Source organism: Triturus cristatus, chromosome 7 (assembly GCF_964204655.1).
Source record: "Triturus cristatus chromosome 7, aTriCri1.1, whole genome shotgun sequence".
Lineage (NCBI taxonomy): Eukaryota > Metazoa > Chordata > Amphibia > Caudata > Salamandridae > Triturus > Triturus cristatus.
Window position 1 is genome coordinate 1,146,086,429 of NC_140590.1, and position 17,660 is coordinate 1,146,104,088.

Consider the following 17,660-nt stretch of genomic DNA (forward strand, 5'->3'; position numbering starts at 1 on the left):
CACCCCTACGCTCACCTGGCGTACACAAGCGCAGCCCACTTTCCATACGTATAAATAGGATAACGACGACGCCACATGTCCCAGTTCTTCTACACTGCCTCAGGTGATATGGCCGCATCCACCTCGCATATCACAATGCGCAATAAAAAAAGGGATCCATAAGGCGTACACCATCGTCGCAATCAACACTGCACCTGAATTCGGAACCCTGCTGCCCGTCGTGTTTGGACACACAACAATGACAGCAGGTGAGCAGTGGGGCCTGGGTGCACAGGGGCTGCAATTGAGCGCGATGCTGCGGGAGGGGTGGGGTGCATCAGCCTCGGTGCGCAGGTACAAACAAGCGATATTGCCCTGCTTAATAATGTGTTCTTTGACCTCATTCAGTCACATGTCTGTCTCATTTTAAGGACCTGCTGGACCGTACTGTAGGCCTGAGCCAGCGGGCAGCGCTGCCCTACAGACACGTGGCGTTGGCTTTTGGGGCACTGTAGTGAGCTGATTACTAAGTGTACATCCACACAGGCTTGCACCACTACATTACACATTATGCTTCTACCATGCGCTCTGTTCCTTTGTATGTGAACGTTGGCATAACATATTATTATTTAACCTTGTGTATTCTCGTGCACTCCAACTCTTCTTTGAACCACGATCACCACTAACAGTTCGAAGATCGTACTTCAAGAAGGAAGGATGCACTCAACTGGTGTTCTCTATTAACGTTGAAAGAAACCTTCATTTACCTTAAGACGTTTCCAACATTATATTTTTTCTCCCTTTTCAGACACTGGGTTAGTGGAGCCAAAATGGGCGGAGCGGGTGCTCACCCCGTGATGATGCCCTGGGCATTCTGACGCCTTCCACCATGGTATCAAGACACCGTCCCCGACCGGAGACCTGCTGGGCCAGCCTGATAGCGGCACACCAGAGTTGGAGCTCGCACCGGCACGTCCTTGGACACACCGGTTGTGGCAGGTGAGCAGTCAAGCTTTGGCGCGCAGGAGCTGCAATTGAGCACAGAGCGGAGAAAGGGGCTGGGGTGCAGCAGCATGGGTGCACAGGTGCAGGCACGCGATGTTGCCATAGATAATAATGTAATCTCTGGCCTCATTCATATCTCTGTTTCATTTTAAGTACTTGCTGGACCGGCCTTTTTCTCGCGAACCCCAGCGTCGCAGACACACGGGTGATGGGAGGTGAACAGTGAGGGCTGGGTGCAGTAGGCCGGCGCTCTGTCTCCTCCTCCCTCTGTTCTTTTCACTCTCCCTCCCCTTCTCCCTTCCACCCACTCGCTTTCTGTCCCATTCTCACTTCCTTTCTTTTTCTCCTAGACATGGCACACATACTTATGTTTCTTTTTTGTCTTGCAGGTATTGTACGCTGCTTCCGGAGGAGTCCCACCCACTTCTTTCATGTTCTACTGTTGTTCGAATAAAGTTAAATTTCCATTTATTTGTGTTGTGTTAATAAAAGTTATTTTTTTTACCAATAAATAACTGAGTGTATGGGTCTTCTTTTTCTGACAACACTTGTCTGTAGTTTATTGTGAAAATAAGTGGTTGATAGTAGGTTATAAGGGAAATATTGTTTAATTTTCTGGTGCACCTACCAAATATAAACCAACAGACTATTACATAAATGAAGCCTGGGTAATTGTACAACGGCAAGAGTTCTATGAGTGTATCACTTTATAACACCATGAGTACTGCCCGTGTGATTTCAGAACCAATAAGGCACTGCCTAGGGCCACCGAGGCTTCAAGGACTGGCGAGGCCCACCCTGCAAATTTAAATAAAGCCCCGGAGGTTGCCGATCCCCGGTCTTGAGTTGGCCTCGAAGCCCCCCGAACAATTCGTAAACAATACCCGGGGAGGTATCGATACCCTAGTCTGCGAAACGTCTCTGTGCCCTCCCGCGCCTAATTTACATGTGAGATTAAGATCCCCAGTGCTGCAGAGACCCCGCAATATAATAATAGGATTGGCCCCGGAACATTACCCACCAGTGGGCTCATTTAAATGAACGGGTGAAACCCTGCTTCACTTTTTTCTCTCCATTTTTACCATCTGTTCCACTTTATTGAAACAATACAAGGTTTTCCTCCTCTCGATTCAATGAGGCAAACAATAATTTGCTATCACACGGTGTAAGCAATGCTCCCGCCCTGTAATAGCAAACATAAATGTCCCGCACTTGCACACCCCAGGGCATTGTATGACCTGCGCCTGGGAGTTGGCGCTCCATGAGACCATGATGCTTTGTTTAATGCATAACTACAGAATTAGTATAAACGCATACTAACACAACTTGCACACATGTGGTACAGCAACCAGAGTGTAGTGAAGAGACAGACAAAGCCCAAAATCAAAAAATATAAATCCTACCAGAGGTAGGTTCACATAGTTCGATCAGCCGATGACCCAGGGATGAGTAGAAACAGATTCACCAAGAAAACGGGTCTTCAGCACACGACCCTGGGATGAGTAGAAACAGATTCACCAAGAAAACGGGTCTTCAACACAACGCAAGCAAGCGCAAAATCATGGTGAGTGCTGCCTTCTTTTCACCTTCTCCCACTCGTCGCAAAATTTATGTAGTGAACAGGAAGACAGCAGTGGATCCCATAAGTAGATTTATTGCAGGAAAAGAAGACAGCTTAAACAGCCACCAACAGGACCAGACACCAAGGCATCCGTCTTCTCCAGCACCGTGTACAAACTCCCCAAGATTCCCCTCATAACAGCCCTACATTCTAATATTACATACTTACATTATAGTATCATTACATACTAACATTGTACTATGACTTACATTGAAATAGTACACAGAGCACATCACTTTACAGCAATGAGCTCATGGTTTAATCCCTGAGTCTTCAGACCAGTAGGGATGAGTAGTTCGCTTCCCACTCACTGTATAGTATAAACGCATACTAACACTACTTACAGTAATACTACAGCTGCCATTGCCCATCACTTTACAACAATCAGCTCGGTTTGATCCCCGAGTCTTCACACCGATTGGCGTAGTACTTCGCTTCCCACTTCCGGTATAGTATAAACGCACGGTAGAGCTCAGTAGTTCGCTTCCCACTCCCTGTATGGTATAAACGCCTACTAACACTATTTCCACAGGTATCCTACAAACACCACAGCACATCACTTTACAGCAATGACCTCCCGGTTTAGGCTCTAGGTTTCATACCCGAGTGTAGCAGCATCTCATCTCAGCACCATGTCGCTCTGAGCAACACCGCACTTTCAGACCGGTAGGTGTGACTACTTCGCTTTGCACTCCCCCACAGAGGTTACAGTGCTCCTATCCTCCTGTTTCCTACTCTTTACGCCCTTTTTCCCCCTTACTCGCTTCAATGGAATCACAAAATGGCAGCCAACACTTCCTAGTCGCAACCGCTTGCAGCGCTCACAACTAATAAGCAGCAAGCTCGTGCTCGTAACACCTCAGCCAATCAGATGGCAGAATTCCCAAATATCGATATCTGTAAATTTCCATATTTCTCCAAAACTACAGAACGGATTTACACAAAATAAACATAAGCGTGCTTTCTAGACCAAGACCCTTCTCCCTGCCAAATTTTGGGCAATTCAGTTTACCCTGTAGCCTTGTCTAAAGTTTCCTATGGAAATTAACATGGAGAAAACACGTTTTGGGACCCCCCTTTTTTCTCTGCCCCCCCTTGAGGAATCACCCCCAAACTTCCCACATAGGAGCTGATATGAACAAGAATTCGTTTGGAAAATTTCATGAAGATTCATCAAACGACGCCAAAGTTATAAGCAACACAAAAAATGCTCTTCCTATGGAAACTTGGTCCTAACTTTAACCCCTTCAGTGCCACGTCCTTTCCCCCTCCTGTGCCGGGCGTTGCACTAGTGGGTGGGGTTCATGACGAGATAGTCTCGTCATGGGCACAGTGCAACCGTGCTCCATGACGAGACTATCTCGTCATGGGCACTGAAGAGGTTAACTACCTACTGGCGACCGCCAGTAGGTAATATATATATATTATCTACTGGCGGTCGCCAGTAGATAGTTATAGTTAGGACCGTGTTTCCACAGGAAATCTGAAAATTCTATTTTGAATAACTTTGGCGCCGGTTGACGAATCCTCGCAAAATTTTCAAAACGAATGGGGCGCTCCGCTCAGCTCCTACCCTGAAAGTCTCGGGGTGATTCGTCAAGCGGGGGCCGAGAAAAAAGGGGGGTCCCAAAACACGTTTTCCCCATGCATTTTCCCATAGGACCTTTAGTCGAAGGTACAGCCCGAACGGCTGAACAGAATTACTTGAAATTTGGCAAAGGGGTAGTCCTCAGGTCAGGGAAGTGCCTTTTGCATATCTGGAGTCAATCTGTTCAGTATTTCCTGAGAAAATTGCATTTAAAAGCATATACATATCTAAAAGCGCGCACCGTGCGCGCACCGTGCATGCACCGTGCGCGCACCCTAACGTGCGCAAGCGTAATTCTGATTGGTTGTTTGATGTCAGTCAACATCCGAATCGGTCGAAATCAGGAAGTGTCGGCCGCCATTTTGTCTGTTGCACTGATAAGGAAAGGTGGAAAAAAGGTGGAAAACGTGAAAAGGGGGTCACAGAAGGACCCCCAAGGGTGAAAAAAACATTTTATTTATTTTTAAAAACATCGCGGGGTGTGCGCACCGTGCGCGCACGGCGCTCGGTGGGCGCAGCGCACGGTGCGCGCACGGTGCGCGCACGGTGAAAAACCTTAAAAAAAAATTATATATTAATAAATACATAACTTAGCATTTAAAAAACCGTACAAATTCACTTAAAAAACCATAGGTTTCACACACGTTATAGTTAGGAATTAGCATTTAAAAAACCTTGCAAATTCACTTAAAAAACCATAGGTTTCACACAGGTTATAGTTAGGTGGACATTTCACTCGTAAAAAACCAATGAAATTCCCCCGTTATAGTTAGTTCAGATAACTATAACTCGCACTCACTGGAGTTGGATTTACCCCTATGCTATCCAACACTTTCCCTACTGTTGCACTCACTGGAGTGGGAGTAGTACTCACCATGGTCTGTCCCTGTTACAAATCGCTTTGAGGCATTGACAGACCTAGATGATCTGGATTGACAGACGGAAATTAACCCGGAAGACCATCCTTATGAATCCCCTATTGTGGTATCTAATTCTTATATTAAAACTGTAACTCCTGGTATTGCCGCTTTCAACTACTGCGATCAGGGAACCCCAATTGATGAGGCAACCAATAACCAGGTTTATATTAATTTTGATAAATCCCATATTGGATCCCTCCCCCAATCTGATTCCCTTACTGATCTTAGTCCCCTTCCTACCTTAAATTCCATACGTAGAGACAAAATCACCGATGATCTCCCAATAAGGAAGACATTAGTTGCCCAAAATATCATTTCATGGAATGTTGCAGGCCTTCCTAATAAAATATCGCATCAACCCTGGTTAGACATAGTAACTAATTACAGTATCATCTGCCTTCAAGAAACGTGGGCCGTAGATGAACTACATATACCAGGCTATCAGACTTTTCATGCACCTGCACAAATAAGCCCACAGGGGAGAAACAAAGGAGGCTTGACCATATATGTCTCTATAACACAGGGCATAAAAGTTATAAGATATCTATTTACTGAGCACTACCAGATTTTAGCCATTAGTTGGGGTCATGTAAAATTTCTGACCCTCATTAATTTTTATAATAACATCCCAAGCAACAGCCTAGAAAGCCAGATCGATAAACTCATGCAGAGCGTTGACACTTTTAAGTCCCAGAAAGAGGATGAGCTGGCTCTGATTTGGTTGGGTGATTTTAACTGTACAATTTGCCCACATGGCTCCAAAGGCATTTGCGGCCTTGGTGAACATAAAGATGATAACCCAACCCATTTTGTCCACTCTAATCTGGGAAATTCTTTTAATAATATGCCTTTTTATTTTAATGTGTCTTACATCAATGAATCATGCACCCCAATTATCCCCTTCCAGCCAACTTTCCATGGGCGGGGTTGCAGCTCAATCATAGATTTCACCCTTATATCCTCACCCAGTGCAGGGTTAGTTTCTAATTGGGAAACACATGATGTTTTTTACCTTAGCGATCACTACCCAATTTCTTTCAATCTGAAAATTAAAAATAACCATCAAACTTTTATAGATAAGTTTAATTACCATCCTAACATTAACTTAGCCACAAAAAATGGCTATTCTATAAAATGGGACCGGGTAAATCCCCCAGATTTTATACAGAACTTATTGGAAATCTCCCAACCCGATATATTTGTCTGTTTAACAGAAACTGAGGAGTCTTCAGAAATCATGACTTCCTTTTTAAAAATTCAACGTGACCTTAAAAAACTGTTAACTAGAGAGCTTCGATCCAACACGAAAAATAACCCAGGTTGGTTCGACAAAAGCTGCACTAAAGAACTCCAAGCTCTCAAAAGGGCATTGCACGAAACTCCAAAATCTCCAGCTGAGATTCGCAAAACCAGAAAATCTTATAATTTGGCTGTAAAAATGAGGAAACAAACACTAAGGAAAGAGGCCTGGTTGGCCCTAATTGAAGCCTCTAAATCTAAGAACAATACAGCCTTCTGGAAAGCGGTTAATGCCCCTTATTTACAGAATAATCAAACAGACATTATAGATACAGCCATAAGTGGGGAAACCTGGGTGAAGCATTTTAGAAATCTATATGATAAAGCTGAAAATTCCAACTATGGTAACTTTTTGCTGGATGGGGTATTTATTCAGCAGCCTACAATCTTACTGAATTTATTCCCGTTAGGCATAACCTTCTCCTGCCTGGAGATTAAAAAGGCAATCAAAGACAGCCCCTCAGGCAAAGCACCTGGGCCGGATGGTGTTCCGACAGATGTATATAAAGCTGAGATCGATCTCTGGGCTCCTCTGTTAACTAATGTTTTAAATCATTCTAATCGACATGGGTTTCTATCGTCCTGGTCTGAAGCCATAGTCGTTCCAATTTTTAAAAAAGGAGACAGAAACGACCCCATTTGCTACCGGCCAATATCACTTTTAGACGCATTAATGAAGGTAGCAGCCCGGGCAATTTTAAATAGAATACAACTCTGGGCAGAAGAAAATAAGGTAGTATCACACCTACAATATGGATTTAGCCCTGGTAAAGGCACCATAGAACAGAGCCTAAATTTGGCCTTAGTCCTATCAAAATATACCCAGGCAAAAAAGGGAAAACTATTCATTACTTTTGTGGACCTGAGTTCCGCTTTTGATTGCGTGAACCATGAGACATTATGGTCTATTTTGCGTGAGATGGGCATAGATTTTAATATCCTTCAATTTGTAAAAGCATTGTATAGGGACGTAGGAGCTAGGGTACGCTTTGGAAATAAGGGGGAGTGTTCCGATAAATTTTCCATTAAGAGAGGGGTGCGGCAGGGGTGCATTTTAGCGCCCCTGCTTTTCACCCTATATATAAACTCTATTGGCAAACACCTAACGGAATCACAGTATGATTATCCGATGATTCGGGGAACTCCGGCCCCACTACTCCTCTATGCTGATGATGCGGCCATCATGTCCCGAACTAAGATTGGCCTTCAGAGGGCTGTCCTGAAATTTGCAAATTATATGGAAGAACGAGGGCTAAAAATTAACATCTCAAAAACATATACCATGGCCTGTGGTCCCGGAACAAAGAAAGTCCCTTGCTCAATCTTTTTAGACAACAAGAGGATCGAGACCACAGATCAATTTTCCTATCTTGGAATAAATTTCGATAGGAAGGGAAACTGGCATGTAGCTATTAATGCCAGAAATCTAGCCTTCATTCGAGAAATAGGCGCCCTGAAAAAGTTCTCAGCTAAACTAGGTGGTAGACCAGTAAAAGAGCTGACTGAAATTTATAAAGCTAAATGCATTTCTACCGCCATCTATGGAGCTGGTCTCTGGGGCATTGAAAACTCACATCTGATACAAAAATCAGAAAATCAGTTCCTACGTTATCTATTAGGTGTATCTAAAACAACAGCAACATATTTTATACATATTGAATTGGGCTTGCCGTACATCTCAGATGTTATTAAAATTGCGCCTATACTTTTGTGGCATAAAATCTGGGTTACGCCCAAGACTTCATTAAACAGAGACTTAATCATAGATTGTCTCAGTCTCGATGGATTAACCAACATTAAATGGCTCACCTATGTAAAAAATATGCTGACTGATCTTGGTCACCCTGAGTTCTTTGTGAGGCCATCAAGTTTGGAAATGGTGCCCAGAAAAACGCTAAGAGAAATGGCTTTCAACCATCTAACAACCAAAAGATGGAATCTGGAAAAAATTAAAACAACAGTAACCGATTTCCAAAAAATAACCATGCATGAAGGCCTCCAAAGGTACCTCTTAATCCAGCCAAATTGCTATGCACGAATGCTATTGACCCGTCTCAGATTTGGTAACTTCTTCCGCATGATCACCTTTCCTGCCTGTAATACTTGGTCTAATGAAATTTTACTATGTCCCTGTGATGACACTTCTGCTCAATCAAATATTCATTGTATTTTATTTTGTAAATTTTATCAGTTGCCCAGGAGAGCCTTTCTGAAACCAATCTTAAAGGCTTGGGGAATCCGCACTTGCAAACTAGCCATGATTAGGCTATTACAACTAGAAAATGAACATATTATTTTTGCAGTAACCAGCTTTTTAAAATTGGTCATCAAGTTTCGGAACTCCATGCAACCATCCTAAAATGCACTATGTCTTTGACCATTTTAATGTTTTTTACCTGTTTTAACTTGTATTAAATATGCCCCGTATTTTCTTAAATGTACGCTTTTATGATTTTACTCTGAAAATCGAATAAAGCATTCTTGACTTGACTTGACTTGAGTGGGAGTAGTAATTTTTACCCCTACGCTATCCAACACTTTCCCTACTGTTGCACTCACTGGAGTGGGAATAGTAATTGTTACCCCTACGCTATCCAACACTTTTCCTACTGTTCCACTCACTGGAGGGAGTAGCAATTTCTACCCCTACGCTATCCAACACTTTCCCTACTGTTGCACTAACTGTAGTGGGAATAGTATTTTAACTGCTACGCTATCCAACACTTTCCCTACTGTTGCACTCACTGGAGTGGGAATAGTAATTGTTACCTTGGGGCAACTTGCTGGTGTGACGAGCAGAGTGCGACCAACTGTATTTGATTTATTTATTACGGCTCCCTTGAGCCAACGGGCTGACGAGCCTTGGACCTGCACCTGCGCGCCATGAGAGGTACTCTACCTGTTTTAATTACTTTTTGGCAGTCCACGCGGCACCCCTATACACTTATCTGCTCCCTGCTGACGAGAGGCAACTACCTCGAAACACGTGTCCAGGGATGGCTAATGCGACACATACTTTTTTGTTAACACTGTGGCACAGGCATACTCGCCGTCGCCACTACATTGACCATAGTTCCTTGGGGCAACTTGCTGGTGTGACGAGCAGAGTCCGACCAACTCTATTTGATTTATTTATTACGGCTCCCTTGAGCCAATGGGCTGACGAGCCTTGGACCTGCACCTGCGCGCCATGAGAGGTACTCTACCTGGTTTAATTACTTTTTGGCAGTCCACGCGGCACCCCTATACACTTATCTGCTCCCTGCTGACGAGAGGCAACTACCTCGAAACACGTGTCCAGGGATGGCTAATGCGACACATACTTTTTTGTTAAAACTGTGGCACAGGCGTACTCGCCGTCGCCATTACATTGACCATAGTTCCTTGGGGCAACTTGCTGGTGTGACGAGCAGAGTGCGACCAACTGTATTTGATTTATTTATTACGGATCCCTTGAGCCAAAGGGCTGACGAGCCTTGGACCTGCACCTGCGCGCCATGAGAGGTACTCTACCTGTTTTAATTACTTTTTGGCAGTCCACGCGGCACCCCTATACACTTACCTGCTCCCTGCTGACGAGAGGCAACTACCTCGAAACACGTGTCCAGGGATGGCTAATGCGACACATACTTTTTTGTTAACACTGTGGCACAGGCGTACTCGCCGTCGCCACTACATTGACCATAGTTCCTTGGGGCAACTTGCTGGTGTGACGAGCAGAGTGTGACCAACTGTATTTGATTTATTTATTACGGCTCCCTTGAGCCAACGGGCTGACGAGCCTTGGACCTGCACCTGCGCGCCATGAGAGGTACTCTACCTGTTTTAATTACTTTTTGGCAGTCCACGCGGCACCCCTATACACTTACCTGCTCCCTGCTGACGAGAGGCAACTACCTCGAAACACGTGTCCAGGGATGGCTAATGCGACACATACTTTTTTGTTAACACTGTGGCACAGGTGTACTCGCCGTCGCCACTACATTGACCATAGTTCCTTGGGGCAACTTGCTGGTGTGACGAGCAGAGTGCGACCAACTGTATTTGATTTATTTATTACGGCTCCCTTGAGCCAACGGGCTGACGAGCCTTGGACCTGCACCTGCGCGCCATGAGAGGTACTCTACCTGTTTTAATTACTTTTTGGCAGTCCACGCGGCACCCCTATACACTTACCTGCTCCCTGCTGACGAGAGGCAACTACCTCGAAACACGTGTCCAGGGATGGCTAATGCGACACATACTTTTTTGTTAACACTGTGGCACAGGCGTACTCGCCGTCGCCACTACATTGACCATAGTTCCTTGGGGCAACTTGCTGGTGTGACGAGCAGAGTGCGACCAACTGTATTTGATTTATTTATTACGGCTCCCTTGAGCCAACGGGCTGACGAGCCTTGGACCTGCACCTGCGCGCCATGAGAGGTACTCTACCTGTTTTAATTACTTTTTGGCAGTCCACGCGGCACCCCTATACACTTACCTGCTCCCTGCTGACGAGAGGCAACTACCTCGAAACACGTGTCCAGGGATGGCTAATGCGACACATACTTTTTTGTTAACACTGTGGCACAGGCGTACTCGCCGTCGCCACTACATTGACCATAGTTCCTTGGGGCAACTTGCTGGTGTGACGAGCAGAGTGCGACCAACTGTATTTGATTTGTTGCCAGATGTATATGGAGAAGAGGTGAAAGATGAAGTCAAACACGACTGTTTGGATGTAACTGAACCTTGCACCAAACCCCGTCCAGACATACAGGAAGAACCTTTGAAGAATGCCGAATATGAGCTGTTTGTAGATGGCTGGTGTATGCGCCATGAGGAGGGAGGACTAAGTGCTGCTTGCGCTGTGTGTACATTGGCTGGAATTGTTGAAGCATCCTATTTATCAGGAGTCAAATCTGCACAGGTAGCCGAATTGGTGGCTTTAATTATAGCATGTAAAATTGGGAAAAATTGGAAAGTAACAATTTTTACTGATAGCCAGTATGGTTACGGGGTTGTGCATGATTTTGGCTAGCTCTGGATGCAGAGGGATTTCTTGACTTCTTCAGGATCCCCCATCAAAAATGGTAAATTCGTAAAAGTACTGCTTGAAGCAATACCATTCCCAAAAGAAGTGGCAGTGGTCAAGTGTGCCGCACATCAGTCAGGAAATGACTATGTGACAGCTGGTAATAGGAATGCTGACCAGGTTGCCGAGCATTGTGCCAAATATAAAATGGCAGTGAACAGGAGAATTGAAACAAGTGGAATCAGCTGCCAACTTATGCTACTCTCAGGACTAGAAACATGGGAGGAAGTAAGACAACTACAAGAGGAGGAAGAATTGAAAGAAATAGAAGAATGGGTGAAAGAAGGATGCGAAAAAAGGTCACAAGACGATGTGTGGGTTTATCTAGATGGCAGGCCAGTAATGCCAAACTGTATGCTTTCACAATTTGGTAGGATGTACCACGGTGACACCTACATAGTCAGGGATGCCATGATCAGACTCTTTAAACAGGATTGGTATAACCCAAGGTTTAGGAGTGTAGCAGAGAGTATATGCCAGAGGTGTTTAATTTGCCAACAAATTAATCCAGGTCACAAGACAGTGGTCAGTACAGGAAAAATTGCAAAAGCAGAAGGGCCATTTATAAGGTTACAATTGGATTTTATTCAATTACCACCTTGCAGAGGTTTGAAGTACATACTTGTCATAGTTTGTTTATTTTCATGGTGGGTGGAGGCATACCCTACTAGAAGAAATGACAGTATAACAGTTGCCAAACTATTGTTGAGAGAACTGATTTCACGGTTCGGTTTTCCAGTAACCTTGGAATCAGATAGAGGGTCTCATTTTAATAATGAAGTAATTCGGCTAATCTGTGAAGCATTTAAAATTGAACAAAAACTGCACTATGCATACTGCCCAGAGGCTTCTGGGGTGGTAGAATAACTGAATGGCACTATAAAAGCAAGACTGGGAAAGGTATGTGCATCCACCCCACTGGACTGGCCTGATGCTTAACCTCTTGTTTTGATGGGGCTCAGAAGTATTCCTGATAGGAATACAGGGTTGAGTCCCCATAAAATACTCATGGGAAGAGCAATGAGGCAGGCATGTATACCAGGACACAAACTGTTAAATATGTCTGATTACTTGGTGTTGGAATATTGCAAAGAACTAGCTGACCTAGTGCGTTCTATCTCTCACCAGATTGGAGAAGACGCAGTTGCCAGGCAGCCGAATCAAGCACATGATCTGAATCCTGGTGATTGGGTGGTCGTGAAGGAACACACTCAAGAGTCGTGCCTAGCACCCAGGTGGGGAAAACCACATCAGGTTATATTGGTTACAACCACAGCAGTGAAATGTGCAGGATTGCCTAGTTGGATTCATGCAAGCCATACTAAGAGAGTACCAGCGTAGGTAGTTGTTTGAGGTTGGTACCCTTCTTAATCATGCAATGATTTGATCGGTAATAGAGTTCATACGATATATTCGTAGGACAATAAATACTATCTTTATTGTCATGTGCAGGCAAGTTGCTGGTGCAAAACGAGAAAAAAAAAAAAAAACAGCCGACATGTGTTTCGCCCAATGGCTAGACAGCCGGGGGCTTTTTCAAGGCAAATTCTATTCTGGGACCGTAGAGACCTCACAGACCGCACAAAGCTAATGTTGACCTTTAATTAATTTTCTTTGACGTTAGCTAACAGAATTTGTCTTTGTCTGTCTCAGATGAGCTATCTGACTGTCTCCTTTTCTAATCCTTACGCCTGTTCCTTTTCACACGTTTCCCTGATTCCTTGCTGCTTGTATCTTCTCACTTTTTATCCTTCTTTATTACAGCTTCACCATCCCCGACCCCCACCTACCTTCTCGCCGGTTTCTCCTTCCGCCCGTCCCCTTGGTCCCAAACTGACTGCCATTCACCTGTACCTGAAGGTAATAGCTCAGTCCGCCGTCCGTCCGCTTTGTGTACACCTCTTTCGATCTTCTCCTTTCCTTTGCCCTTTTTTGCTTCCGCACTTGACTGCTGTACGATATCAACTGAAGAGCGTGTTGCACGCTGTTCGCATGTGCAGCGTGGCCCCTGCTGGACTACCCCCCTTCCCCACGCGGTTCGCCCTCTTCCCATTTGTCACTCTCATAATCCAACTGCAATGCATCCTCCCCCACATACTCTGCACCCTCTCCATTGCACGCCTCATTCGTTCCTTCATCTTCACAGTCATCCTTGTTCAGAAATTCATCTCTTGAACGGCTGCCACCTCAAGCCCATTCCCTCGGTGTAGGGTTGGCCGCTGCGGACCCACCCATGACTTCATGCCAGCGTCTCAAGGCCGTGTTGCACCCCTCTGGTGACACCCTCCTTCGGTCAGCCTCTGTAGCCGACCCTGCCTCCGCGCCCCCACCCCCTGGCTGTGCCAACCAGGAAGGTCCTGTGCATCACCATGCCCTCAGGCAAAGGAAGACCGCCTAATGTCATCTCCAGGCCCCCCACTGGCTGGCACCCAAACCCATTGACCCTTGCCCTGGCCTGTGGTATCAGTACCTTGCCTAAACTCGTGCCCCTCCCTGGTCTTTGCTTGTTTTGCCTGCACCTTGGCTGCGTCTTCCTTCTCACGGGCTTCGCACATAGCAAACCAGCGCGCCTCATTCTCTTGGACCACGCAGAGCTGCTCTCTGATCTGCACCTCGATATCAACCTGTGCCCATCTAGTGGCTGGCGCTTCCGGCCCCTTATCATAGGGGCCCCGGCTCCCTCTGCCCCAGCATTCTCCCATGGCCACCTGTCCCTGTCCTGTTGCCCCCCCCCCCTTCTCCCCTACAGGTCGTTCAGTTTTCATGGGTGGGGCCCTTGGTCCCCAGCCCTTTAGTGCCCTCCTAGGTTTCTGTGGTGAGGTAGGGTCTCGCTCCTCCCGTTCTCCGTGGGACTACACCACTCGGCTGCCCAGCCTGCCCCCACCCGTTGTGTGTTGGGCCTCTGCATTGCTTGCTGTGTCATGCACCTGCCGGGGGGCTCAGCATGTTCTGGACGGGCTGGGAGGTTGGCGCGCCTACCTCCCTTGCTCGCGCCGGTGCTCCAGTATCTTTTGCCCCTTGCCTGGCCACGCTGTCCTACCTTAATTCTGGCTCCACCACACCCAGGGAGGCAGGTCGCCAGGGCGGCAGCAACGCCACTCGCGGCCAGATACGTGGGGTGCATCATGCCTACTCACACCTCCTCTGGCACTCCAGGTCACAGGAGGTCGTGTCGGTCCGCCGCTCCCAACATCTGGAGCGCGGCCCTGATTTCACCGACAGAGGGGGAAAACATGCTCACCTCCTCGCCACTGTAACAAGCATTTACAATGCAATGGTCTCGGCATTGGTAAAGTTAGAGCTATTGGCATTGCTCATGACATTATTTTTGCTTATGTTTTTCGTTTTTAAAACATTTAAAAAACGGCATTGTCATGAGCAATGCCAATAGCTCTAACTTTAACAATGCCGAGACCGTTGCATTGTAAATGCTTTTTCCTTATGCAAAGAGGGCACATATTTGCTATTGGCAGCATAATTGCGATTTTTGCTACATATTTTCTGCGCTAGATTGGGTCATAAAATAGATCGATGGCATATCGATCTATACATCTCATGTGTCTGCTACCCTGAGGGGTTGGCTGAAGGGAACTCACTGATCAATAACCTGCCGAGTATCACACAAGACGGGTTTGTTCGTCCCCATGTGATATGGTTGAAGCAGGGGGCAATGGCCAATGGAAAGAAACTGGCCCATACAGCTGGGCTTCAGAACAGACCACAGCATGAATTTCAGATCTAACACAAATGGGGTGTCATTCATTGGGGTGTCATTGGAGTGCTTTAGGAATGTTAAAATGACCGCATCATTAAATAAAAAGTCAAGAACTCTCCAAAGCTGAGCGGAAATAGCTTGTGGAGTGGAGGAAGCGGACAGGTGCTCCATGACTCAAGACTGGTGGGTATATCTTTTCATTCTGGGGGCCAAGAGAAATCACAAATCTCATCACATCAGGCTAAAGTAAGTAAACCATCCAGCAGGGGTGAGAGAATTATGAAGCATTCCTAGACAATCCACTTGTGGGTGTATACTGTATACATGATCAAGATCTTTATGGCTGGTCTACACCACCAACAGACAGTCTTTGGTTCACACCGAATCGTACTGCATCACGTTAATGTACAAAATGAGTAGGGGAAGCGCGGTGTACGTAAAGAAGGCGCCACTTCAGAATAACATAGGCACATTTTTGCTACTTTGAAGTTGAGCTCATTTGTGCTGTGGGTATTTTGAGCGATCTATTTTGTGCGTTTACCCGCTTCGTCCTCACTCCTCAGCGTAAACAATGGGTATATAGCAAGGACCGCATGCACGATTATAGGAAGCCTCCCAGGCGAAATAGACATGGGATGCTCTTAGCTGTATCCCATTCCAAGGAGAGCAAAGCTGGTGTCCTTGTGGATACCTCACACCGCGGCCATGCACAGCTTCTCTCAGGCAACCACTGTGATGACAAGCTGGACCAAGACAGGGGAGGCTACCGCCTTCCACTGAATGTCTGCGGGGGCTGAAATAACGTGCTTAAGGGAAACATCCTAAAACTTACCAAACCAGAGTGGGTCACTTGTTAGCAGCCGTCGTCAGTTGGCTCGGTATCTCCGGCTCTTTCCACTGGTACTTCGGACGCTTCGTACTTTCGGTTGCTGAAGCTCGATTGGGAAACGACCGTTGAGTTCTCGCGAGGCAGCCAGTTCTCGCGGGAACTCGCGCACTCTCCTCAGTCTGTGCTGTCTGTTTTCCGGTGCCTTAGGAGCCGGTGGCGGGCGAGATCTACTTCCGGTAAGGATGGCGGAGGAAGGCAATAGGCTGCCGGGCGAGCTGGGCCTAAACAGCAAGACCAGAGACACCACGCAGGAGCCAGCGTGGGAGTACGAAGGAGATCAGGTGAGGGAGCAACGCCGGGACACCACCGCCTTTCTCCGAGGCACAGCAGAAAATGCCTCGGAGAAACGCCACGTCCTTTTCGGATTTGGGGGCGTGTTTTGCTGTTGTCTCCTCCCTGAGACTTCTCGCAAAAAACACGCCCCCCGATCCGAAAAGGACGGGGCTTCAACGGAGTGACTGGACCTCTTCTCCAGTGGCTGGCCAGCATTTAAGAGGCCAGCCAATGGAGAACAGGAGAGAAGAGGGGCGGGTGCAAGCCCCTCTTCTCAAAGTCACTCCATCTCATTAAATCTCGGAGCGAGACTGCGCAAGCGCAGCCTTTCGCAGCCGAGACCTAATAAAGCACTAAATAGCTTCTTCTAAACAACTTTAATCTTCCCCACCCACAAATTAACTCTTTAGATCTCTGCCCCTAACCTGGTGATGCACAGGGTCCGGAAGAAGCCGTTTACGCCTCGCCAGACCCTTACATGTAAAATAGCTGTCCCGCCCCTTTCCCACTAAACAACCTATCCCCACCCTTGTCCTGTTCAAGGCACAAAATCCCCCGGGGAAAGAATAGTCTGCACCTTTCTTTCCCCAGGGGCCGTCACTGGCAAGCCACATCCCCCAGCAAAAAAGTGAGTATAACACTGTGAAGAAGAAATAGCTGTAAGCATAAATACTGATACATTGACACAACAACAACAGTCTTGTGTGGGGTTGGCCTTGAACCTGACGTGCAAAGAACCTTCCCTGAGAGAAACAAAAATGACGGCATTCCTGTCACACTGTACTCTATATTGCAGAATATTTAATACCACAGTCAAATTTGTACATCATACAGACAAGTTGAAGTTACAAAACTGCTATTTCTTAAAACCACAACACTTCCTGTCTGTGCCCTCTGTAACCAAACTACACCAGTGCAATTGTTAACAGCAATGTAGCAGGTATTTTAAAAACACAATAAAAACTCTACAGTTTGATTTTTTACAGGCTTCAAAACAAGGTAATGATGGAGCAGGTAAAGCAACATTTTGTATACCTCCTCTATTTTTGCATGAACCATTAATTACGTAATCATTCTAAATATTAACTTGTACTAATTGTGTGGAGTGGTATAATTAATCAAGAAAGTGCACCTTAATATACACGAGATACACGTGGGACTAAAATGCTAATTGCATGGCAAATACTTTAATGATTAACTGTGTCTCTGACGGTGACTGGGGATACTCTGCAGCAGTTTGGTCCTTGTTTGTGGCTGGTGACTATCGGGGCACTCACCTCACTCTTGCTTCATC